Source organism: Seriola aureovittata, chromosome 7 (assembly GCF_021018895.1).
Source record: "Seriola aureovittata isolate HTS-2021-v1 ecotype China chromosome 7, ASM2101889v1, whole genome shotgun sequence".
In the NCBI taxonomy this organism is placed as follows: domain Eukaryota; kingdom Metazoa; phylum Chordata; class Actinopteri; order Carangiformes; family Carangidae; genus Seriola; species Seriola aureovittata.
In genome coordinates, this window is record NC_079370.1 from 26,949,669 (window position 1) to 26,976,094 (window position 26,426).

The window sequence follows — 26,426 nt, forward strand, 5'->3', positions numbered from 1 at the left end:
GAGGCTAGACCTCCCGTTGTCGGTGGGAAAAAAGGGAGAGACCATCGGCTCGCAGACGGAGGGATGCAAGAAAGGTATAGGTTGGAAGGTAGCAGTATAGGTCTGCTCACTCCTCCCTCCCCCTCCCCTCCCTCTCTCCCATCAGCACCCCCCCATTCCTGTGCTAGGGTGGTATGACCTGCTGGATTACAAAACAGCCCTCCCATGTGTCTGCCTGTTCTCTGTGCCAGCTGAGAGACAGCGATACCAAGCTCCTGGAGCGCTGGTGAGGGTGACAGAGAGGAGGAGAAGAAAAAGATGAGAGAGGGAGGGAGGGAGAGAGATGAGTGGAGGAGAAAAAGTAAGGAAAAGAAGCAGAGCAAGGGGAGTGAGGGAAAGAAGAAAGAAAGAGGGACAAAGGTGACAGAATAGGGAGGAAGAGAGCGAGACAGGAAGGATGGAGATGACACGGAGAGACAGAAGCGGTAGAAAAGAAGGAGAGAGTGAGTCAGCGGAGGAGAGGAGGGAGTTTTGAGTGATAGCGAACAGACTGTAGATGAAAGCTGAAAGAGGAGTGGGACACTGAGAAGCATCAGCGCTGTCAGAGCATGTTCAGCCCTCAGGGACAGCCGGGGGTAAGTCACACACGCACACACACACACACACACACACACACCAGCGTGCCACACATGCATGTGCATCCAATACACACACACACACTCATTCATGCATTTACACACCACAGCATCTTAATGTATGTCTAACACAGCCCTCTCTGTGAGGCCTGCAGGCCGAGTGTCACACAGAGCACACGCTTGAACCTGCAGTCTTTGGATGAAGTAGAAAACACGTATTTCTAGTAAACACTGTCCCGGTTAGTGGTGCAGGTGAAACGCTCCGTGGCACTTTTAAAGGAAGATGTCACCTCCTTAACTAGACTTTAACACTTCCGAAACTGGTCCTGACAGTGTTTCCTGCACTTTTACACCCTCTTCCTCTTTGTCCGCCGAGCGCAGTTCGGGCCGGGCCATTTTTATAACATAATAAGAGATAAGAGAGGCTGATGAAGAGCGGAGTCGTCAGCGGTTACAGATAATGGCGCAGAGAGAGCCGCCTTGGCTTTGTGGAATCAATTTCATATGATGTCTGACAGGCTGTCATGGAATCATTATGCAACCCCCAGAGACAAAGGGATGCTTTAAGAAGCTGCTGTGTGTGTGTGTGTGTGTGTGTGTGTGTGTGTGTGTGTTTGGGTTGTACTTCTGCTTGCACATTCCTGCAGCACACAATCGTCCTCTCATTTTCAGCACAAACAGCTCAATTCCAAAATAACCAAGCAATTGGGCCCTAAACTGGGTTAGAGCAGCCATTCAAGGAACTTTCCAGCAGGAGGCCAGAGGAGATGAATTTCCTCCAGGCTACGAGAGAGAGAGAGAGAGAGAGAGAGAGAGAGAGAGAGACAGAGGCCACAGTCGCAGGCAGCTTTTAGGTTGTTGGTTAGCAGCTCTGTAGATCCAATTGATTCCTGTGCTGGGAGGTGAAGGGTTTCTTAACCCGCTGGAGCCATCAGGATAGAGTGGCTTTTATTGTCTGGATGAGAGAAACTTCCACCAGATTTAGTTGCTTTAACCCCTCCGAGGGTAGAGGAATTAAAGGGGAGAAGAAGAGAGGATGAGGAGGGGGAGGAGGTGGCGGTGGTGGGCGCAGTCTCACAGGTTGCTCCATAGCAGCCATATTAGTTCCATTACAGGCCCCAGGAGGACAGCTGGGTGACAGAGGTCGTCATGGTGAGGGGGTCATCATGTTAAGTGGTTGTCATGGAGATTGTGGATGTGGCAGTGGTGGAGCTGAGCTGATGGGGACCCCTGTGGACGGGCTCACCTGGTCTGAAGAGATCATTATGCTCCTTTTTTTTTTTTTTTTTCCTGCAGCGGTTTTTTTTTTTTTTTCCCTCTGTGGAATTAAGTCACTTTCTCTTTTTGTGAAGGCTGCACAGGAGGAAAAAGGAATTCAGCATCATAAGACAAAGCCATACTGCTGCTGTAAATGCACAGTCCTGAAGAGGTGGGGTCAGTGATTTTTTTTTCTCACTTTGTCTGAGATCTGTAGCTCGAACAAAAAGCTTTTCCGCCGCTGTTATTGACGAAGTATTAACGTGTGTTTCGCTAATTAATCCATAACCAAACTAAATCATGCTCGCATTCAAGGCTGCGGCGCTGTAATATCTTTAACCAGCTGGATTCACAGTGAAACAAAGAGGCGCTGTTGACCCTCTCGTGGAGAGCGTGGGGTTGTGAGCTTCCTGTCCACAGGAAACAGGCTGCAGATTTTCTCACAAAAATATGGAAATATGACGGTGGATGGTGTCGAACATTTCATAGTTGTGCTTATTTGCATTAAACGGCGCAGACGGGAGGAAGTGTGTGTGTGTGTGTCTCATTAGTAGGCCGGGAGAGAGCAGGTACTCACCCCCCCCCCTTAGGTCCGCTCTATCTGGGGTGATATTTCTGGACACTCATACATATTTCCTCTCTCCTCTTGTTTTCTCTCCAACCTTTATCGTAGAGGAGATCAGTCCACCACCACCCCTTCATCTAACAGCTTCTTTTATGTGCTAATAATTGCCCAAAGCGTTGACACTGATATCGTATTAGTTTATGTATTTGGACTTGTGTTTGGCCCGCAGGCCTAAGCGCTCTCACATGCCAGCAAGCAGGCAATAATTTGAATATCGAAGCACACAAAGCAGTTACTGTGTGCTACCATGTAACGCAACAAACCCCCACAGCTGTGAATCATTATCAACACATACAAACACCCACTGTAAAAATTAGAATATCTCTCATTAGTTCATCTCATTCTGATGTCTGGAAGAAAACAAAGTTGGTGGAAAAGCTGCCGGTAAATTTAGCAAAGTGTAATTCTACATCGAAGCAGGCGTTTCGCAAAAAAACTCCACGTCCCCAGTTCAATTTGTTTTTGTTTAATCTGATCAGCGGTAATTCAATCTGCTGCTCTTGCTGAATGCTTGGTCATCCTTCCCCGTCTCCAGGAGCCTGCGAGGCGCCAGCCGCGTTAGCCGGGGCTGCGGTTTCCCTCTGCAGAGGATAATGTGAGGATACGAGCAGTATCACCTCACAGCGAGCCGCTCCTCCTGTTTCATGTAGCAGCGTCGGGCGCTGACCCTGAGTCTGTGTGTGAGTCGGCCATCGAAGCGGAGGAGTGTATGGTGTCCGTTCGGTGTGTGTGAGGGCCCTTGGGTGTGGCATTCACTGACAAAACACTCCAAACACAGCGACGCGTTTGTGTGAACGCAGTGAAATACCAGAACATTTCATCTTTTATAAGATTTTACAACAGCCTCCTCATGACAGCTGATTTTTTTTTTTTTTTTAAAGCTCTTATCAAATGTGTGTGTGTGTAACTGCGTATGTTTGATTGCTTCTAAAATAAATCAAAAATGCATAGACACACACAGGAAGTGTATTTTCAAACAGGATCATTTTAGTTTAATTTTTTTTGTGAATTTCATATCATGTATACAGTAATTAGTAAATAGGTGTTTGAGGAATAAATTTAAGGGTTGAAACTTAAACTCAGGTTCTTTTCAATCTGAAAAGTCAAAGAAGTTTTGACATTCTTATCATTTATTTTGTGTAAAAACACGTCCTGGTCATCGCTGCTCTGACAATGTGAGTTTTGTCATTTTATTCCAACAATAGAAATCATCATTTACACCACATGACACACTGTTTTTCAATTTTAAATAATTTCCTCAGAAGAAAATGCATTTATTTGACATGTTTATGTAACATCTGGTACATGTTCTCCACATGTTACATACATATGAATGAGATGTGGTTGAAATCTTTGGTAAAAGCTCATAAAGGGACCTTGGGATTTTTTTTTTTTTTTTTTGAGTCAAACTAGATTTCTATTGTTTTAAGGGAACACAGCCTGAAACTGAACATATGAGGTCTCAGTTGCCAAAATTTCATGTAGATTTCTTATGCACATTTTCCCTGTTGAAAACATTCTATATACATTATATACAGACGACCAACAGCATTTCTGGACAATGTTGAATTTACTCTTCGTGACTCTCTGAGCAACTTCTGCTTTGTTCTCTGTAAAAAAAAAAATCTGAATTCAAAATGTAAATCACACTAAATCGTTCTCTAAAAGCCAAACCACCCTGATAGTTACACTTGACTAGATATTCTATCTCAACACATGAAATTCAAGTGTTTTCAAATTAAAGTCTACATAGGTTTGCCACAAAAAATGTTGCTTTCTTTCCACCTCTCTCTGAAAAAGCTGGTGTTTTTGTGTTCTGTTCATTTATTTATTTATTGTCAGATGACAGATTCCAGGGTGGAATATTAACTTTAACACTCTGGACATCTGTTTCAGTAAAAAAAAAATTAGAGTGGAAATGAGCTTTTGTCACACATCCTAGAAAAAAAACCATACCATATATGTTAGCATGCCTTATGGTTAGCATCCAGCACACATTAGCAACACAAATAAATTCCATTTAAAAAACACATGAACTGTAAAAATAAATAACCAGTAAGTAATATTTAGAACACATCACCTTGACTTCTGAAGCTTGCTTATCTTTAGCCTCACACTTCGCTGTTACATGACCGTCTCTATAGCAACCAGGCATATCAAAAAGGAACTTACTTAATTACCTTTCTGTGTAGTGTGGTGTGATGTATGTATGTATATATGTATGTATGTTCATATACACACACACACACACATATACTGTATATATATATATATATATATATATATATGTGTGTGTGTGTGTGTGTGTTTACATATACACACAGGTTATGGAAATACTAATATGTAATATATTTATCATTTGTATTTCAGGTTAGGTTTTTACCATATAAACATTTAATTCTGTATGCAGACAAAAACAATGTATAAACTCATGTATAAAATGTTTAACATGACAAAAATGAGCTTTCAATATTTAAAAAAAAATATTTTTAATATAAATTAGTAAGAAAATGGGAATAGGAATAGGTTTTGCTTTTTCTATCAGGTCTAGATTTACACAAACATGAGGGCACCAGAGGTAACGACAGTGTGACGTTTAACTCAGCCTTTAACACTGTTTTACTTCCTGCTGCATTTACCTGCAGCTGAAAATACAGTGAAAGTCCAACAAAATAATTTAGTACACACATCAGACCATCGTCACTTAGTGTGTGTTACTTATAAATGTAATTAGATTTTCATTGAGTGTTTTCACACATCACTTTTCTGACTCGTTTTAAATGTGTTGAAAAATTTGTTTGAATTCCAGTTTCATTATTACAAATGTGACTTCAGTTTCACTTTTTAATTTAATTTAATTACATATCATCTGAAAACGACAGTTTAACAAAACTATTAAGGAGGTTGTGAAAGCATATCAGACTGACACCTTGTTAATGCTCATTACAGGATTATATGGAACAAATGTGCTAATTAACAAATAAAGTAATTATAATAAAATTAATTTTTTTATGCGTGAGTGTGTGTGTGTGTGTGTGTGTGGTGTATGTGTGTATTCTTGATTAGTTGGACAGATTGTAAATGTCTCTCTGTTTTGTGTCTCACTCACACACACACACACACACATTTACATTTAGGCCGTCAGACACTCTTGTTAAAGATGGTGGTGTGATTGTTTGGAAGATTTCCGTCAGTGCCGCTGTGAGTCACCTCACTCAGAGAGCACGTACAGCCTCGTTTGCGACTTGGCTGGACTCAACGCTGCAGTCAGCAGAAAGTCACCCAGACCGGCCCGGTTCAGACCGGCACAGCTCCCAAAAGCGTGATGTCTCCAAATCGCCATAAACTAAAACATTCATCAGCTTCCTTTTTCTTGTGTGACGTTTGTGTAATCAGCAGAAAGTAGCCGTGCCCGCAGTGAAAACACCTCCTCTGCCTCTTTTTTAAAGAGATTCTGGCCCAGCTCGGGCCGACGGACTTTGATTCCTCACGTGTCCTCATCAGCCCTGTGTTAGAACACCCACCAGCTTCCTATCCTGTAGTAATGGCACCATTACCAGCTATCAATAATGCAGAGGGGCTAAGTACATGTAGCCACACTGCCCCTCGGGACTAATAGAGCGGATGTGAGAGCTGTTTCCTCCCCGATGGCTGAGCAGAACGAGGGGTTGTAAAGGTGCCTGTTTGTTTATCCTAACACCTAACCCCCTCTGGCTAAACACACACACACACACACACACACACATAGGGGCACGGAGCTGCTGCATTACTACAGCACACAGAGGTATATACCCAAAATACACAGCGGACATCATCACAGCAGGGTGCACAAACACACAGTGTACGCAAAAGGGCTGATAAGGAGCAGGGACTGGAAAGACACCACATGCTCTCACATGCATGCATCACACACACATCACATGATCACATGATCTGTGAGTGAGTCTTTGTGTGCTGTTTGCTGTGAGCATATAGGAGTGGAGGACGTGTGTGTGTGTGTGTGTGATGGAATTCCTGGAGTAGACGGAGGCTGAAACAAGGTAGACTGTTGATGCTGCATGTTTTTTATCCAGACACTGTGAAAAAAGTGAGTGTGTGTGTGTGTGTGTGTGTGTGTGTGTGTGTGTGTGACAGAGAGAGAGAGAGAAAGAGAGAGAGAGAGTGCTACTCCTACATGTTGCCATCCAAACAGAGCTACGCATCAGTGTGGGAGGGGTTATGAGAACAATGATGGGTTCTCGTCTCTTTCCCTCCTCGCACACGGTGTGTTTGAGCGCGTGGGAGCACATGTGTGATGACCGTGTGTGTGTGTGTGTGTTTGTGTGTGTGTGTGTGTGCGTGCGTGCGTGCGTGCGTGTGTGTGAAGAGTGGGAGAGACTCTTTGGCTGTGGAACTGAAAGGTAAGCCCTTTTTTTTTGTCTTTGTGTTTCTGGATTCCTTCAGTCTTTGGCTGCATCGTGTCAGTGATTTATTGGAATTATTTTGAATTTAATTTCTTTTTTACTTCCTCTTTTTGCTCAGAAACATTTGAATTCTAACCATTAAAGCGATGAATGATCACTGTACACTCATATTTCTTTGTTCCCATCGCCTGACTTCCTGTTAGCGCGCGCTGAGCTTTCTCTACTTTGAGCACTTGGGTACTTAGTGCGGCTAAGCGGGTTTGAATACATTAAAGAGCTTATTGGCTCATAGTAACTCCATCATCCACACCTACCATTTGTTATGTGTCAGTCTGATGTGTGTGTATATTGGCTGTGGGCAACGAGCAGCCCTCAGAAAAGCCCCAGAGATAACGCACCCTCAGTCCCAATTTGTCAAAACAGTTTACAACAGGGTTCCCTCAGGATACACCCTCCATTTCACATTGTCTTCCCACACACACACACACACACACACACACACACACACACACACACACACACAGGGGCACAGTCAGAGCTGCACACATGCAGAATCAGATGTAGTGCATATGTATGCATCCTACACAGCAGTGGCAGCATTTCCATATCAAAGATTGTCTCCCACCAAAGGAGCTGTAATGGGCGGTAAACTTTCTATTATAATTTGTTGCTAGTTAATATTAGCTCCCGGCTGTGCGCTGGATGACATGTGAGGGACAGAGAGAAAGAGCAGGAGGAGGGAGGAAGGAGGAGAGAGAAACTGGAGAGAGAAGAAGAGGGTGAAAGGTAAAGGATCGTGATGAAAATGAAGGGAGAGGAGAGAGGAGTGAAGGAAATAGAGCACAAAGGAGTCAGAGAGGAGGAGAGAGTCAGTGTGGAGGATTTCACACGGCTGGTTGCTTCCTGCAGACAGAACCCCCACCACCCCCACCCCCCACTCAAAACACACACACACACACACACAGACCAGACCACATCTCTGTCCTCCCTCCCCCCCAGCCTGGGCGTACGGACGGCAGGCAGGCCGGCGTAGCGGCCCTTTGTTTGACATATAGCTGCACACAAAGGCATCCAGACCTGAAACACACACACACACACACACACACTCTCATCAGGACCACTTCTGATTGGCTTAAACTAGGCTTCATGCTGATGCAGCCACGGTTAATCGATGCTTTTTAAACTCGGTCGTTCGTCATCTGTCGTTCATGTTTCGGATTAGAGAGAGAATTTGCACTAAACCGTGATGTTGCTTTAAGAGCAGCTGTACGAGACCTTTCACTCTCAGACAAAAGAGAGAGAGCATGTCAGAGACTTCTCCTTCTGAGGCCATGTGACTCCACTCTTGTAGAAAAGCACAGTTTTTAGTGATTTTTTTGTTTGTTTGTTTGCAGTTTTGTGGGAAGAAAAGGTTTGGATTGAGAGTAAACGCAGGGGAAGCTTGCGGTGCTGTTTGCAGACCTGAACAATGCTCTTTAGTCACAATGAGACCAGAGTAACAAGCTGGGACTAACATGACTGATGCACCAGCAGCTCCTCATGCTGAAATAAAAGACATGATAAACCCTCACTCATGCCTGTTAGTGCTCCCGTGCCTCAGGACCAGGACTGTGTAAAGTCTCCTGACACGTTTTATGAAAGACTAACCCCACCGTGACAGAGCAGCCATCTTTGTTTACCACCAGCAGACACTTCTTTCTCACAGGAAACTGGACAAGGGACAAAGAAACAGACTGAGAGACAAAGACGGGGAGAAATATGCTTTTTTTTTTTCCTTTTCTTTTCTTTTTTTTTTAACACCTACAGTAAAAGGCTTCTTCCAGATTTCAGTGGGATCTCTTCAATGAGATGACAAGCCTTTTGCAAGAATCTGTGCTAAATGGATTTCACACCACACTCCTCGCAACAGGGGATTTAGGGCGCTGGCGGGCAAGAGAGCAATATCCGCCACCGGAATGTCAGCACTTTCCAATCCGCCATTTGAACTGCAAAACATTGTGGAAAACAGTGAACAAGACAGTTCATGGCATTAGCCCCGCTCGGCATGGTCGCGTCCAGAAAACTCTGCAGCAGAGAAATAAAGAATAAAGGCGACGGCGACGACGCCGCGCCGGTTCTTTAACACGATGAAACTAGAAAAGACAGACATGGTTTAAAACCTGGAGTTGTACGTGAAGTCTGAGGCGGTTCTGTTTATAAAAGCTAAAGTCTCTTTGAATACGGGGGAAGACGAATCTTTGCGTTTTGGAAGTTATTACCACAGCAACCTAATCCCACACACTGCGCTTAGCTACTCAGAGGGGGGGGGGGCAGCTGAGGGGGAGAGAGAAAGAGGTGAGGCTTTAATTCCAGCTGAGGACGGCAGGTGTGTTAAAACCAGATAAAACCAGACATTAATTGAGTAACAGAGTTTAGCAGAGTTTTATCAGACGTGTGTGTGTGTGTGTGTGTGTGTGTGCAGACTTGTGAGAGGATTTATGTGTGTGGCCTCGCTGTGTCCTCCTCTTCCTCCTTCTATCTTTTTAATTCTGGCTTTCTCTGCTGGTTCTGGCGCTGTTGGGCTGAGTGGTGTCTCACTGGGAGGCTGGAGGCTGGAGGACGAGCGGAGTTGAACCAGGTGCACGATTACATCGAGAACATCGGCATAAACGGCCCTCGTAAAAAACCTCTTGATCCCAACAGAGACTTGAAATCAGAGGGCTTTGAGAAGCCGCTCGTGGGCTTTAAAAAAAAAAAAAAAAGGTGTTTGTCACTTCTTGGTTCCTTGTCCTCAGATTCTCACACAGTTCAGATCACCTCCGAAAAGAGAACAAAGATCTTCAGAGGAGAATGTGTGTGACAGATCGCGTGGTAACTTTCCTGTGATGCAGTGATGCAGTTTAAAGCTAATGCAGTGAGCTATTCAAGGCCGTGTGTGTGTGTGTGTGCGTGAGCGTTGTGAGGACACATTAGCTTTGGTTTGAGGAACAGACTGAGGTAATTTTGACTGGACCCTCGAGTCTCATCTTTCTATTCCATTGTCTTTTTTAGGCCACCCTAATTCCACATCCTCATTTCACGGGGAGGAGGAGAGAGATTGTCGTACAGCACTCAGCATGTCTTCAACAAAGATCTGTTGTCATCTGAATGCAGTGCACCTTAAAGTGCTATATATACTTTATATATTAGGCCTGATTGAATAAAGCATAGTGACTTTCAGTGGGTTTGAAGGAGCAGTTCACCTCTGTTTGCCACCATTCCATGATATTCAGACACAGGGACTATTTTTTCAGAAGAAATAAGTTCAGGTAAAACTAAAACTAACAAGGATACTGAGCATAGTCTTAAATGTTCTTTCTTAAACCGTCACAAACTGTTGTGTGGTGGTGGAGGCAGACGTCTCAGAGACACACATCACAAACCAAAAACCTCTCCATCGCTGGATTCTGTCAGAGGAAAGTCAAACAGTTGGGATGAACCGATGTTTCAGATTGTTCAGTGTAAAGGACGAACCAGCAGCTAAACTCTCTATGTGTTTGTAGTTATTTGTCGTGTGTGTTTCCTTTTCATAAATACAATAGCGCGCGCATGTGTGTGTGTGAGTGTGTGTGTGTGGGATCAGTCAGATGATCAGTATTACTTTAGGGATGACAGTACATGTGATGTCATTGACTATATTATAAATATTTAAATTTGATAATAAAGGATGATATATAGAAACAATAGACAGTTAAGTCATTGCATCCAGAGTCCATTCATTTAAACAGCCACTCAGTACTGTGCTAACAGCAGAGTAACTGGGACCTGTCATTTTATAAAGTTCTCATAGTAATGAGTGACTATTTAGTTTTTATTGCATCAGCTGAACACAGCTCAACAACACAGACATCTTATATTTTTAGCCGTTCAACATAACAAAGAACAGGAGACATATTCTGCTGTGGACTTAAAACAATGTCAGAATGATGGTAACAGTGTGTGATGTGTAAGAAATGAGTTTTACAGAGAACAATAATAATTAATGAAATAAATAAAATAAAGGAATTATTAACCTTAGGTACTGTGTGTGATCTTCTTCATGACACATCGGTGTTCATTGGTTCTTTATGTGAAGCTTGTGGCGTTAACCAAAAGACTCTCTTTATTATATTTTATTTCCTATTAGAAGCAAAATCCTATTTCATTCTGAAATGAAGAGTTTCAAAAAAATAAATATATTCAAAATCCCAAATGTGATGTTGGAGCTTTTTTTAATTTGTGTGATTCAGTGACCTGAAACCTTACATTATTTTTCAATTCAGGCTTTTCTTTAACATTCCCCTTGTTTTCCAGCAGATGAACAGGCTCTCTTAACACTTGTCGAGTTATTTCAGATGACAGTTTGCCGACAGAATGAGATCTTTAAGAATTTAAATTGTATGGTTAACCACAATGTCGCAATGTCTGTGCCTTCAGTTTGCTCTGACACCCTGAACCAGAACCTGCACAGACTCCAGACCAGCACCGCTGAGAACTGTCTCAGTGCCGAGCCAAAACAGTCGGATTCCATTTAGTCTCCTCTCATGCTTAAATCAATAGCTGTCCGCTCTGCCATTACACCCCAACAACCTCTGCCTCCATTGGTCCAGAGGCAGCGGCTGCTTTCTCCACAGCCAATCAATGTTGATAATCATAGTCACAGGACACAGAGTGGGAGCTGGCATGATTAACGAGCTTATTATCAACACAGGGCGGACCTCATCACAGCTGCAGCGCCTGGGAGACACACAGTCAATAGGGAGGCAGCAAACACACACACACACACACACACACACATACACACACAGGCTACAGGGACAATACACAAACACAGACACCCTTGATTTAGCATATTCATGGGGACATAATGCATTCCCCAGCTCCTTACCCTCACCTGACCCTGACCCTGAACCTGAACGCATCACCATGAACCCTAGAACCAAGTCTGAACCCTCAATCAGCCATTTAAACTTGTTGGGTCCATAAAGCTGTCAGACCCAGCAGGTAAAGTTGGCTCCTGGTTTTCAGACCCTTTGAATATAGTAAAACAAGCCCACACGCACACACACACACACACACACACACACACACAACACACACACACACACACACACACACACGCAAACACACCCCATGTCTGTATGTGGTCAATGACCAATCTTACATGATTTATTGCAAGGAATTAAAAGGTATGTGTCGGTGTGTGTGTGTGTGTGTGTGTGTGTGTGTGTGTGTGTGTGTGCGTAAGGAGTCACAGTCCGATCTGTGAGACACACCCCAGTGACAATTATTATTGTTAAAGGGAAACAAATGAATTACTCCGACATTTCTTTCTTCCTGCAGACTGGACGTCACAGCTCTGGGTTTTCTACCTGCAGCCCTGGAGTCAGCTGAGAGGTAGGGAGTCACTGCAAACTGTTTACTGCCTGTTTACTGCCTGTTTACTGTCTGTTTCCTTCATCAGTGTGGAGGAAAAGGTCTGATCTTATTGAAATTTGTTCGTTCTTCAGTTTCTTCCTTTCAAATTTCACTCAGAAGTGAAGTGTTAACAAGAAACACAGAAAATTTGAATCAATCTCTCTATTAAAAAATGATATTAGTCGTTGTACAAATGAATGACCTTTAAAAGTGGCAGAAAGGAGAGTAAAGTGAGAACAAGACTTCACTGGTTCACAGGTTCTATGTCATTTCTTCATATGTAGAAATTACATAGAACCTGTTAGAAATTAGAACAATTTCATATAAGTGTAGCTAATACAAACATGTATGTTAATGCTGGACTGAAGCTCTCGTAATTGGTCCAGAAAATCCAGCAACGTATGGGGCTGTTGATTGGTTGTGTTCATCACAACCTTAGAAATGTAGTTGTCATGTTCAACCAGTCCCTGTCTCTTGATAATCACGTTAACCATCTCACACGCTCAAAACGCAGATCTGTGGTGACCATGGCCGAGTTGGAGATGATTGTTCATGCTTTTAGTTCTACTGGTTTAGACTGTTGTAATGCTCTTTGTAGCTGTCTGAATCAAACCTCTGTGAATCGTCTCCAAACCGTCCAAAGTGCAGCTGCCCAGCTTTTAATCCGAAATAACAAGAGAATACACATCACACCAGTTTTATCCTCCCTCCACTGGCTCCCCGTCAAATTCCTTATCCATTTTAAAATACTGGCGCTCACCTTTAGAGCCTTGCATGGTCAGACTTAATATATTGCTGACCTCCTCCTCCTTTACACAACAAGTCGGGCTCTCAGGTCTTCTGAGCAAAGATTACCGGCCGTCCCTCGAACCTGCTGTAGGACTCGAGGCGACCGTGCCTCTCAAGCCGTGGCTCCTAAATTATGGAGCGCTTTCCTCCTGGCCTTCATTTTTATTCTGACAGTCTATTTGAATAGCTCCCCCTTTTATTGTGCAGCTCTTTACTTATTTTATTGCTTTTATTGTCATATTTTAATTAATTTTATTGCTTTTTATTTACCGTACTGCTTTTATTTTGATATTTCTTGAACTTGTGTATGTTTTATGTTGTAAAACACTTTGTGATTTTTATCTGTGAAAGATGCTAAAATGAACTTACTTACTAACTTATATATGTTTCATCAATATATATTCATCCCAAAGCTCATCAATATACGTTATATGTAAGTATGAAATATAGACATATATGTTTAAAATGAATGAGAAGAAGAAATTAATTAGAAAATCATACATAAAGGACAAAAAGATTTTTTATGTTTTAAGTATATTGTATTGATAAACTGGCATTTCATATATATTATAAATGTATACCTTTATATGTCCAGAGGATGTATATCTGTCACAGTATATCCCCTTACAGGTGACATACTTTATATGGCAACATCACTCTTGATATAGGGGCATGTATATCATATGTTGGGCCTACATTTCTTTATGGGATGTCACAGGAGTCAACCTACATACCAGAAAATTACTGAGAACATTTCCAGGAAATTAGAGAAAGCTAGAAGGAACCCTTTATTTGTATTTCCAATACGTTGATACTGACTTCTCTTCATTCTGAGCGTTCCTCACCGACCTCGACAATTAAAGCCGTCGTGCACTAGATGCAGACGCTGAGGATCTACTTTTTCTCAGTGTTGTTGACCCACATAGCGTAGTGACCTCTCTCTCTCCTGAGTGTACACCGTCCTCGTCTTCATGCTTCAGTGTGAACATTTTAAATTTCCAGCCAGCGGAGGTGCGTCCTCGAGTCCACTGTGACTAGGCTCCAGCTCACACACACACACACACACACACACACACACACACACACACACAAATCCCAAGGAACGCCACAGCAACCTGGAAATAATCCTGAGCTTTCACTCTCATCCCTGAAAGTTCTCATTTTAAAATTTCCTCTAAACACAAAACAAACTTGTTGGTGAGATAAAGCTCTTGTGTCTGACAATGTTTTAATTAGTTTTGAGTTTCTGGGTTGGATTCAATCTGATAATCCTGCCTCCGCTCACGTGCACCTGTGCTGTAGCCGCGAGTCACCGTATTCAATTTGCATGCGCGCCCTTTTAAGTATTTAGCAGATTACATAATTGCATAAATGCATCAATATAACTTTAGTTACGCAATTCACACGTCCAGCTCCTTGTGGGATTAATCATTTAATCGCTTTCTGACTTCATTTTTCCTCCATCATTTTCACATTAGGATTAATATAACAAGAGCTCCCTCCTTCACCTGGCTCAATCAGCTGAGCTACATTTCAGTCTTATTACAGATCCTATCATTTAATGTGGCCTGGAAATGACTCCAGCCACAGCGTAGCCTAAAGGTAGCTACCTCTGATTTAAATTACTCTGCAGGAAGGATTATAAGAGTGACACACATTTTTGGGACGTTGAGCCTCTGAGTTCACGTGGAAGCTAATTAGGAAAAGCAACAATTTAATAGGTGCTGGTAATTTGGCACCACTGGCTCTGCGGATGATGACTCAATTTGAGAGAGAGAGAGAGAGAGAGAGAGAGAGAGAGAGAGATGGGATGCTCAGCGGCACCACCGTGCACAGGAGGAGAGGTGATGGTGCAAGTCAGTCAGAGCAACATACTACATTTCCCCTCTATATGAGTGTGTCTTTCCTCTTTTCTCCCTTTACATCCACCTCGCTCTTCCTCCACCTCTTCATCCGTCGCTTTCTACTTGCATCCTCCCTCCCTCCCTCCCTCCCCCCCTCCCTCTTCCTGTCTGTCTATCCGTGGATGCCAGCTGGTTCAGTGCTGCTGCAGTGTGCCACGCCTGCCAAACATCCAGTCAAAGACGAACTAGTGTAGAATCACCGCTCCTCTTTCCTCTCTGCAGCTGCAACAAAATGGCTCCACCACGGTGAAATTAAAGAGGCTCCACAGCCTTTAAGTCACCTGCCAGTTCCTGATTGTGCCTCTGATTTGCACTGATTTCAACTAGATCGATTGTTTCATATATCATAGTACATCAAAATAGTTGTACATTATAAATCTAAAGTTTTGACTTTTTTTCTCAGTTTTATCCGCAGCACAGTTTAACTGCGTAGATCACTGATGTAAACTGCTCTGTGTTCTGTTTTCACCTGCTGAAGTTAAGTAAACTTCATAAACGTAAGATTCCCTGTTGTGTGAAGTGTTTCCACCCAGGTGGATCCAGGTGAGGTAGCCTAGCTTACATGAAAGGGTCCAAGCGTGACCATTGTTTTTCTCTGAAATGGTGTGGACCTAAAAAGTAGCATCAAATTTCCTCATTTATTTTACTTAAACTCTCATAGATCGTCGAGGTTTCACTCATTTACAGTGACGTCGAGATCCAGAGAGTGTGTTGCAGATGACTCCATGTGATTGGTGAACAACAACTAAAGGCAAATGTAAATACACAAAGTAGAAAAGCCTCAAAACAGTAGCGCACATCTGAGCTCACTTAATATATTGCTACGCTGTAGAATTCCCCAAGATACTTTACATCTTATACCCACAGGTCGTCTGTGCAGCAGGTCATTATGACAACATAGTTAGGTTTTGTTGCTAGGTGACATCTAGAGGTCGTATCATGGTAGGAGCAAAGGGTTAAGTGCAGTGACGTAGTACAAAGAGAGACTAAGTCCACGTCAGGAGGAGGTGGTGGTGGATGGATGAATATGACACAGGAGAGCGATGTTCCATTCCCATGTGAAACCAGCTGTTTATGTTGCTTCTATTATCCATAACCGTTCGATGAAGTTAACCACTTTGTTATTAGTGTAACCATGACAACAAAGATCGTCTAATGTTGAGGAAGTACTTTTTTGTTATCATTTAAGTTTTTATTAAATTATTTCAATTTTGTTTTGCCTAAATTTAGTCTTTATATACATTTATATACTTTATATACATCTCATGTATATTGTTTCTTTTTTAAAAGGGTCACTAGTTTCCTACAGCAGCTGGGTATTGTAGTTTTAGCAAACATTATTCAGGGAATAGTGAATTTATTGGGGACTATTTTCAGTGGCAGAATGATCCACACATTCAGTGCTCTAGTGAGTATTTGGGGCAACAGGGTGGTGTGTGTGTGTGTGTGTGTGTGTGTGAGAGTCTAAAAAAACTACTTTGTGTGTGTTCGTGGTGATGTGACACGTCAGCGACACGGTGTGACTCACTGATGTGTTTTAATAGCTCAGATACATCAGGCTGCGATACACACACACAGTTCTTGCGAGTGGATCGGTTCATTGTTGGATTTCGTCTTTTTCTTCGGATCTGTTGACGTCTGTGTGTCTGTGCCCGTGTCTGTACATGTAGGTACAGTTAGTGCATGTGTGTCGCTCCCTCTAAGCCACAGAGACTGTGCTAGCAGCCCATGCAGAGCAGCAGACACAGACCAGTGGCTTCTCCTAATGAGCAGACTGTTGTTGGTCTGCCGTGGGGACCCAGCTCCAGGCCCCGAACACCCTACGTGATTTTATGAACTAATTAAGCTCTAAAAGTTTCCATCTTCAACTAGAAAGTCAAGATTTATACCGAGCTTAGGGAAAATTACTCCAAGAGAAAAAAAAAATGTTTCATCCCGAGCTTTCATTTGCATGTGGATACAATCAGTTAAAGGCTCTGACTGGTTCAGGTTTGGACTGTCTACCAGCCCAGAAAGACACAATCTCCTATTTATAGGCATTAATTATTCTTCCTGCTGCTCTGCCTCTGTCCTGATGGGTCTGAAGATACTGTCATCTTCACTTTGGAGAGGAGCTGTGGATCATTTCCAGGCTGATTTACAGATACACACAGACTGAATACTCACAGGTCAATACCAGCTCTTTAGTCAAGATTTCAAACTGTGGGTGCAAAACTGCTTTCAGATTATTTCCTCAATTAATCAATTAATTGTTTAATCTTTAAAATGTCTTATTTGTTTTTGATTTGTTTAATTTAGCATGGTAATGTCTTTACATGTCTTGGTTTCTCTCAAAGATGATATAAGCGGGAGGAAAGCAAAGAGCTCTGACACTGGAACCGCAGATTTGTTTAGTTTAGCGAGGATAACTGTGAGATTTATTTTCCCATGTTTCTGGGTGTAAATGATTGAAATGAACAACACTATGGACAAGAGTACAACCCCTTTTTGTTAAACCAGAAACAGCCGTTAAAAAACACAGGGAGTGGCTGGTCTACTGCCGCCATTATTGTGTGGTACCTTACCTGTAAAGGAATGAATACTTCTAGCTGAGAGAAATATATCTATGACATGATCTGCAAAATATCTTTGACAGTGTGAATCTTGTGTATTATTTAGGTAATGAAAATGAATAAGCTTTTTTTGGGGCTGTTTCATAGCCGTCACTTAAAATGCTCCAAATATCTTTTTTTTTTTTGAAGAGATTGCATTAAAATCGTGTCTGTGAAGAGGATTTTGCATTCGCCCAGGTGTAACATGTGCAAATGCAACTCTCTAAATCAGCTGCATTTCCTGCTCAAATAGCTGTGACTTGTTTTCTACTTAAAAACTGTACAGCTCCTATTCAGTCGTCTAGCAGCGACACCCCCCCCCCCCCCCCCCCCCCCCACCCCCTTCACTAGAGACCTGCTGGATTGGCAGGCAGGGCTGCTGTCAGCATCATCTCTGTCACCTGTCCTGCTCGGCAGCCAGCTGCTCCTCCTGTGATAACGCTACAGTTTATTCTGGGGTTGAAAATACTGGGCTCAGTCTGGCTGCTGGCCGATCACTCAGCCTTCTCTGTCTGCCTCCTCACAGACTGCGGTCAGTCAGTCAGTCAGTCAGTCAGTCAGTCAGTCAGTCAGTCAGGGCCGAGGCTTGTTTGTAAAACTCCTTTGTGTTTATTTATTTATTAATGTTTAACTCAGTGGCAGTTTAATAGCTTATAGAAGCTGTGTACGAGGGAAATATGATTCTATAAAAGATGGAAAACAGGAAAACATCTGCTCCCGCCATGAAAAGAATTAAAAAATGGTGGTGAGCATAAATCAAAAGACTATGATTATATAGATCATTTCATATATTTTTTAAAATGTAACAATTTATAAAAATATGACTCAATGAATGACTGACTGAACGCATCCCTGTCTCCGTCCTCGTTTCTCAGAAGTGTCAGCCACCTTCATCTGCTCATTTTCCTCCTTCTCCTCACAGAGTGAATGATGTTAAATCAATGATGCCAATGTCAGGTGCCGTCTGGATGACTGATCTAAATAAATTGGGCAAAGCTCCATTAGGAAACAAAAATGCCAGCTTTTATCCAGCAGCATCTAGACTCTATTTCCCTCTTCATCTCTTTTCTTTCCCACCCTGTCTGTGTAGTGCAGAGTAAGCACAGCTGTCTGAAAGCAGCGTGAAGGATGGCCGGCTCCAGCGGGGGGGGGGGGGGGGGGGGGGGGGCCGGACCTGGGGGAGAGCGGTGTTAACTGGGTGTGGCATGGCTGGGGTTGTTTTGGCTGCACAGAGTGAAGCTGTGGCCAAGCTGCAGCACTGCCACTGAGCATCTGGCTGAAGGCCATGAACTCAAAACACTGTGGAAAGCAGCTCAGCCAGCTCCAGCCACAGTTTTCCTCCTCTTACCTTTTTCAGGGAAAGTTGATGGAGCACGAGTCTTTGTACAGAGCACACAGGCTGCAGCCTCGGTGCTTCATAGGTCCACAGGTGAAGGATAATATCCTCTGCCGAGGTGGTTATGTTTTCACCTGTGTCTGTTCATTTGTCGGCAGGATTACAGAAAAAGTCCTGAACTGATTTGCACCAAACTTGGTGGAGGGAGGGGTCATGGCCAAGGGAAGAACCCTTTAGATTTTGGGTCAGATCTGAATCTTTTATTATGAATTAAACCTTTCTCCCAGAAGTTTGGTGTATATTGTTGGACATTGGCTTTCTGAGGCCACGTCCACACTGCTACGTTACTAAGCGATCTCCATCCATACTAACACATTTGAAAACTCATACATACATGACCATTCATGTACACTGGGTGTGTGTGTGTGTTGGAGCCGGTGTAAACAGGACGCAGATTGTCTACTCTATTCAGTTGGTTAGTTGCAGAAAATTCTACGAACCAGGAACAACAAAGACAGTTGTAGCATTAAAATGCAGAAGTTAACTGAACAACAGCTGCTAGCAAAGACAACAAGGTCAGTAACACTTGTAATTCATTAACACTTGTAATTCATTATCCATGCTGCATTCACCAGTGATCTCTGAGATGACACAGCGGATGGCTGCCTCAGTGTGTCAGTACGCATCACTTTGCCTTAATTTGGTTTATTAATTCAGTTTTCTGCTGCGCTACCTGGAGCTCCTTCACCAGAGAAGAGCTCATGAACATCAGCGGACTTGTTTCCTACTTTTCTCACATCATCTGTGAACTTAATGGCCATCCCGGTCAAAGGTGCCCTGACCTCGGCTTGATTCAGTGAAACGCCGGGGGGAGAGGGAAACGTGCCGGTGCGGACTTCACACACTGCTGCCAGGTGTATTTCTCTCCAGCGTGCGCTCACTGTGCAACAGAACTGGACAAACTTCAGTTACTGGTGGAGGAGAACAGAGACTTTGCTTCATCTTCTGTCTTATGCTTCACTGAGACTTGGCTGTGTGGATCGATACCAGACTCTGCACTGCAGCTGGCCGGCTTCCAGCTCTTCAGAGACAACTATCCTAGTTATTGTCCTCTGTGACTTTAACAAAGGAAACGTCAGCCATGAAGGTCCCAAATCCAGACTGTCATTAAATGCCAAACCGAGAAGAGGAATATTTTGTATCACTGTTACTCCACAACCAACAGCGCTTATCACCCCGTCCACTGGGCCACTCCGACCACGTCATGGTCCCCCTCGTTCCTACAAATAGGCAGAAACTGAAACTCTGTAAAGCCGTAGTGAAGGCATCGAAGCAACGGAACAATGAAGCCACTGAGGATCTTCAGGCCTGCTTGGACTGCACTGACTGGGACGTGTTCAGGACAATACAGTTCAGGACTGCAGTGTGGACGGGTCCACAGAGGCTGTGACGTTCCTACATCAGCTTCTGTGAAGACTGCTGTATCCCAACACGCACCAGGGTGAGTTATAACAATGGCAAACCCCGGGTCACAGCTAAGATCCCACGCCATCAACGACTTGCGCCTGGCCAACGAACTGAACGAGTTCTACTGCTGCTTTGAAAGACGATGGGACAGTCCTGACACACCTCACTGGAGACATGCCATCTGCCAGCCTGCTTCAAATCCTCCACCATCATCCCCAAAAAAACCAAGGACCACAGGACTTAATGACAACAGATGACCTCTGTGGTTATGAAGTCATTTGAACGCCCTTGTGCTGTCCCACCTCAAAGCCGTCACTGACCCACTCCTGGACGCCCTGCAGTTCGCCTACAGAGCCAACAAGTCTGTAGACGACGCTGTCAACATGGCTCTCCACTTCGTCCTCCCGCACCTGGACTCCTCAGGGTCCTATGCCAGGATCCTGTTTGCAGGATAAGCTCTCCCAGCTGAGCGCGCCTGACTCCGCCCGCAGGTGGATCACTCACTTCCTGTCCGACAGGAAGCAGCACGTGAATAGCATATCTCCGACTCCCGGACCATCAGCGCTGATGGTCCGGGAGTCAGAGAGAGCTCAGAGAAAAGAAATTAAAATCCAGAAAAATCCAGATGCTTCAAACAGATGTGCATCTATCAGCAGTTACTGTGCAGACAACAGACAGGAGTGAGTCCAGTTTTTCTAGAATAAGCAGTAGGCAGAAGACAGAGCTTTTAGAGGTGCTTTATTTTCTGTTCCTGCTTCATCAGGCCTCAAAGTCTGTGATCAGCTCAGATCTACAGAATGTTATTAAAGAAAGATTCACTGAAGGAGAAAAACTGCTAAAATGAAGAGATGTCTGGTGATGTACTCTGAACTCTAATTTCACATTCTCTATAGCTGCTAATTCATACGGAGGAAGGTTACAAAAAAAGAGCCACAGTTTAATGTGCTGGTTGTTCTTTTTGATGTGCTGCTTTTTCCTCTGTGTGCGACATGATTCCTGTAAAATGTGACAGGCCTGATGCGACGGTGTCTCCACACAGGTTCTGGTGGGTCAGTCCAAGTCAAAAGTCTATGACGATTTTTATTCCTACTCCGTCCCTGTTCTCTCCCTTAGTATCATGGTTAACTTTATAGATAAGGAAGTAATGATGATGCAGGATATGCTTTGAATTCATTAGATATGGCGATGCAGTGGCAGCAGGAAGGGACAGAACACTTATTACAACCATAAGAGACTTGAGACTTGACTTGTGAGTGCCTCTATTTCTGGTCTGTTACCACCTGGCAGGGGTGAAAGAGGTAGAATAACTCCTACAAGTAAAAATCCTGCATTCAAAATCTTACTTAAGTAAAAGTTCAGAGGATTTGCAGCAAAATGTCCTTAAAATATAAAAAGTAAAAGTATTAAGCAGCAGAACGACCGCTGTCAATGTGTTATTATGTTATTGGATTACTGTGTAAGCAGTATTTTATATAATTCTAACTACTTTTTACTGTTGGGTAGCTAAATCTAATATAACATATTTTGTATAAAACCTTAATCTTCACACTAACTAGTAACTAAAGCTGTCAGATAAATGTAGAGGAATAAATAAGTACAGCATTTCCCTCCGAAATGCATTCGAAGTACAAAGGAAGATGAAATTAAAACAGTTAAGTACAAATACCTCAAAACTGTACTAAGTATAGCACTTGAGTAAATGTACTTCTGCCACTGCAACATCCACAGAGAGACGGTGGTGGTCATTTACTCCGCGAAGAGAAAGTAAAATCCGGGAACATATATGGACGTTGTTAAAATACACAAAAAAAGTCTGTAAGGACCTCATTAGTGCTGGATCCTGCTGGAACAGGATCAAGGTCTCGGATCCAGCACCTCCTTTGTCACTATCAGAACCTGTGAATCAGTTTCTGAGTAATATTTAATGTTATATGTTCTGTCCTTCTTTTATTCCCCGTTGAAGTTACTCTTAAATCGCTTGTTTTGGATGCATTTGAAGAAAAAAAAAAAAAAAGAGTGAGACGTCAATCGCTCAGGATTGGAGAAGTGTCTGTGTGGAGGTGTGATTGTGATTAAACGGGACACAGCAGGTCGATACACGTGCTTGTAAATAGAAGTTCAGGCTCTTATTCCGTTTTCTCTCACTGTAGCAGAGACAGAAAGGAATCGTGACGTGCGGAACAGTTCGATATATATCTGTGCTTTTATATTGTCATTTCATTTCTCTCTATCTGTTGGTGCATTTTTCTGAACTGAGCAACAGAATCAAGGAAACATGAGCTTTTGGAACAAATCCAGCCATCGCCAGCTTTCTGAAGAACACTGCGTGATGTCAGACCTGAGGACTGCAGTGGGATGAGTGGGTCTACCTGAGTCTCAGGTTTAACATCTCCAAGCTACTGAGAGATTTGTAGACCTTGAGGAAGATCGTAAGATCAGTTCTGACATTTAGAGGAAGATCAACTGAGAAACCACCACCAATTGAAATTAGAACATTACGTGAAAGCTTATCTCCGTAGATTTAATGTGAGCGGCTGAAGATAAGCCCGACCCTCCTGACCAAAGTAACAGAGTCTTCCTGACCTGTTGAAGAACCCAACACAATGGAAATCAATGGAAGCCTTTAAATAACACATTGACCAGAAGCTTCAAGCTCTAATCTTCCACTTTGTTCACATTTTCTGAAAGTGTGAAGCACTTCTTCAACACACACACACACGCACACACACACACACACACGCACACACACACACACACACACACACACACATAGTTGTCTCTAACCTTAAAACCTGTCTTCACTTTCAGGCTTAATGATTTGGGGATTTGTTTTTGTCTCCATAAGCTGACTGTGTAAACAGATTTAGGTCCCCACAACATGAGTAATAACCTGGGCCAAACCAAGTAGTAGCCTGGACCAAACACACACACACACACATACACACCGTCTCCTCCAGCTCATAATCCCACAAGCTAGTTTTGATTGTTACTTAAATCTTTGTGCTCCTTCCCTCGCAAAAAAAAAAAAAACACACACACACAAAAAAAAAAAACTGCAGAACCTTTGGCTGTGAAATGAGCTTAATGGTGAGGCGAGCGTCGGGATGGGTTCTCTTTTCTCCCCTCACTCTATTCCTCTTTTCCTTCTTCCTCGCTGAAGTGTCTCTATCCATTATCCACAGTTACATTCTTTGTCTGAAGGACACTGGCGCTCAGCCAAGAGCTTCGCTGGTCCAGCCCAGCCATTTAATTGAAACTGTAAAAGAACTTTCTTTTGGCACAAAAGCCCTCATGTGGTCTTTGTTGCAATTAGATTGAGCAGAAAGGCCAGCAGACCTGATGAAAAGAGATTAGGAGAAATGTATTGCCGGGATATTATGTCGAGTGTGACACGGTGGCTTGTGGAGGAATTAGTGAAGGCCTGACCCGTCCTGGTGCTGGTGAGGCAGAAGGACAAACCAGTGATTAATGGAGTGGTCAAAGGCCACACTTAAAACCCAATTTCACAAGAGGAAAACAGCTGAGCAGCGCGAGTGCTACAGCAAACTAGCTCCTCACCCACAGCCCCACATTGCGCTCTGACACAGCTGGGTTCAGCTTCAGTATGTGAAGCTGCTCAGTGAGAGGGAGCAGCGTTTACCCACCAGAGCGTGTGACGCGTGTGTTCTCTGCTTTTACACACCAAACTAGAAATATTTGAAATGTTTTAGATGTCGAGGCTGTGAACTTTGCATCAGGGCCAAACAAATAACCCTCAGCAGCACAATGGCGTGATTGAATAGCATCAGACAACGGAGGGCTTAATGTGAGTCAGGATGCCAAGAATCACTACTAACTTAATATTTAAAATTATAATCTGTCATTTTTCCATATTAAATTGTCTAAAAACAACTACACCTATGTTCTTTATGTTGCTGAGTTGTGTTCTTACATTATCACAAATGTTTCCATCAATTCTCAAAGCAGAGAAATCTGTGATTTTAACAATACGTGTCATTTGGTCGCCTGTCTGTGACAGAAGCTCAGATTCACTTTTATCTAGTTTTAAGACACATTTTCTAAAGTTATTTTGGCCATTTTATCCCTTTATTTGAATGGACAGTGTAGAGAGACAGGAAATGCAGGGACAGAGAGAAGGGGAATGACATACAGCAAAGAGTCTGTCCAGCGGGACGTCCAATCAGGGACCTTCGCCCACGTGGTATTCACCCTAACCACATTTTTGAGATAAGTTTTTCACATCTTGGTGGTTTTCAGCTCTATATTTGAACCAGATGAAGGATTTTAGTCATCGGATGTCTGGAAGTTATCAGAGAAACAGGCTGAGGAAATGTTAGACAGCTCAGCTCCGACACGTCCTGTGTTCCCTGAACTGTGTCGGTGAATCACTGGTTTTTGAAGTGAAACTGCTTTATGGGTGTTTCTACCAGTTTTAATCCCCTGGTCCATTTGTTATGGAGAGAAGTTCACCTCTATGGATAATTCATCTCCTAGAGGCAGAAGTTACAGACTGTGTGTTTAAAACCAGTGGAGGAATGAAACTGTTGATTTATTCAATCGGCACATTTAAACCTGTGGTAGGCGATATGTTTCAAGATAATCTGTCAAACAAGGCAAACTTATTTAAATCCCATATACACTACTCAAATGATATAGTCCAACATATTGAAGGATGAGGCTCAGCCAGCTTCTTTGTTCACAGAGGGCTCCTGAATAAGATCCTGGTGCTGCACCCATACATGAGGCAAGAAGGCCAGGGAGAGGAATGGGGTGGGGCGAGGGGATTTACCACACCAGGTGTAATAGATCAATAACATAATATATAAGAAAATAACATTGACAAGGTCCATTTTGAGTAATGAGAATTTTTTCTTTTGATATTTTAAGTGTATTTATACATGTCACTGCTTTATCTCTGACAGAAAAATTGTTATATTTAATGTTCATAGACTTTATTTCCATAGAATGTATCTGATGTCTGAAGCTTTTCCACTGTAATTCTGATAGTAAGTAATTGATTATTTCAAGAACAGCCATATACAGGATTTTATTTAGTAAAACTTCATGTTAGACTGAAACACTGCCTGAAGATCATTTTACTGTAAACCCACTTTACCATGACATGATTTCAGCTTTCATCCTCAGCGGGTTGCTTCAAGGTGGATTAAAGCTCGCCGCTGTGAAACCAAAGTTATTCTCAGCTCCATCATGGCCCTGTCCTCAATACCAAAGCACTTTATAAATAGGCAACCAAATAGAGCACTGTTACATTTAAGTGCCACCTTGTGTTTCACTGCGCTGCCGCGCTGAGATTCTGTAAGAGGTTTTCTAAAGATAATCACCTGCTGGAACCTTCATGTGATTTTTTTTTTTTTAAGGTTTTCTCTTTGTTTTTTAAGCCTTAGTTCTGCTGTGTCTATCTCCTGTGCTGCAGGTTCAGTCACGGTGTGTGTGTGTGTGTGTGGCCGGCGAGCAGAGCGAGGAGGAAGCTGCTGAATGCAAACCGCCCTCCAGTGGACACAGCATGTGCTGCACTCATGCTGCTCTGTCCCACTTTCCCCTCCTTGCTCCACTGTTTCTCATTTCACTAACTTTCACTACCGCTGCAGTCAGCTGTCCGCTCGTCTGAGGAGATAAGTGCACCGCACAGGAAAGGTGAGTGTTCTCAGCACGCTACTGTTAATCTTGAAAAAGGCAGAGAATTAAGATGGGTAGACGCAGGCCGGTGTCTCGATCGCTGAAGATGAACTCCATCACACTGCTTCACACAGTCTCTGTACTGTGTGTGTATGTGTGTGTGTGCGTGTGTGTGTGTGTGGAGGTGGGGAGGGTCAGCTGGTGTTGTGAATCAGGCCGCTGAAGTGTCGGGCACGGCTTCTTCACAACACCAGGGTTCCTCCCCTCCACTTCCTGCTGGGATACATGACACTGGACGTCTCCTCAAAGACTGTACATGAAATATGTGTGTGTTAAACAAACACTTCTGTGGTAACAGAGGCTTAGATGAACCCTGACCCCTCATCAA

At 43.2% G+C, this 26,426-nt stretch overlaps 1 long non-coding RNA gene across 2 annotated transcripts in view; it reads left to right on the forward strand.

Moving 5' to 3' along the window:
* Positions 1-200: 200 nt before the first annotated feature.
* The window catches only part of LOC130172670 (uncharacterized), a 28,152-nt gene continuing 1,926 nt past the window's right edge, over positions 201-26,426 (forward strand). Inside the window, exons 1-3 of one of the 2 annotated variants that reach the window (XR_008828313.1) lie at positions 201-614; positions 12,240-12,293; positions 25,836-26,056. This is a non-coding gene — a long non-coding RNA (uncharacterized LOC130172670). The remainder of the gene's footprint in view (positions 615-12,239; positions 12,294-25,835; positions 26,057-26,426) is intronic. The other variant, XR_008828312.1, reaches the window with a different exon arrangement.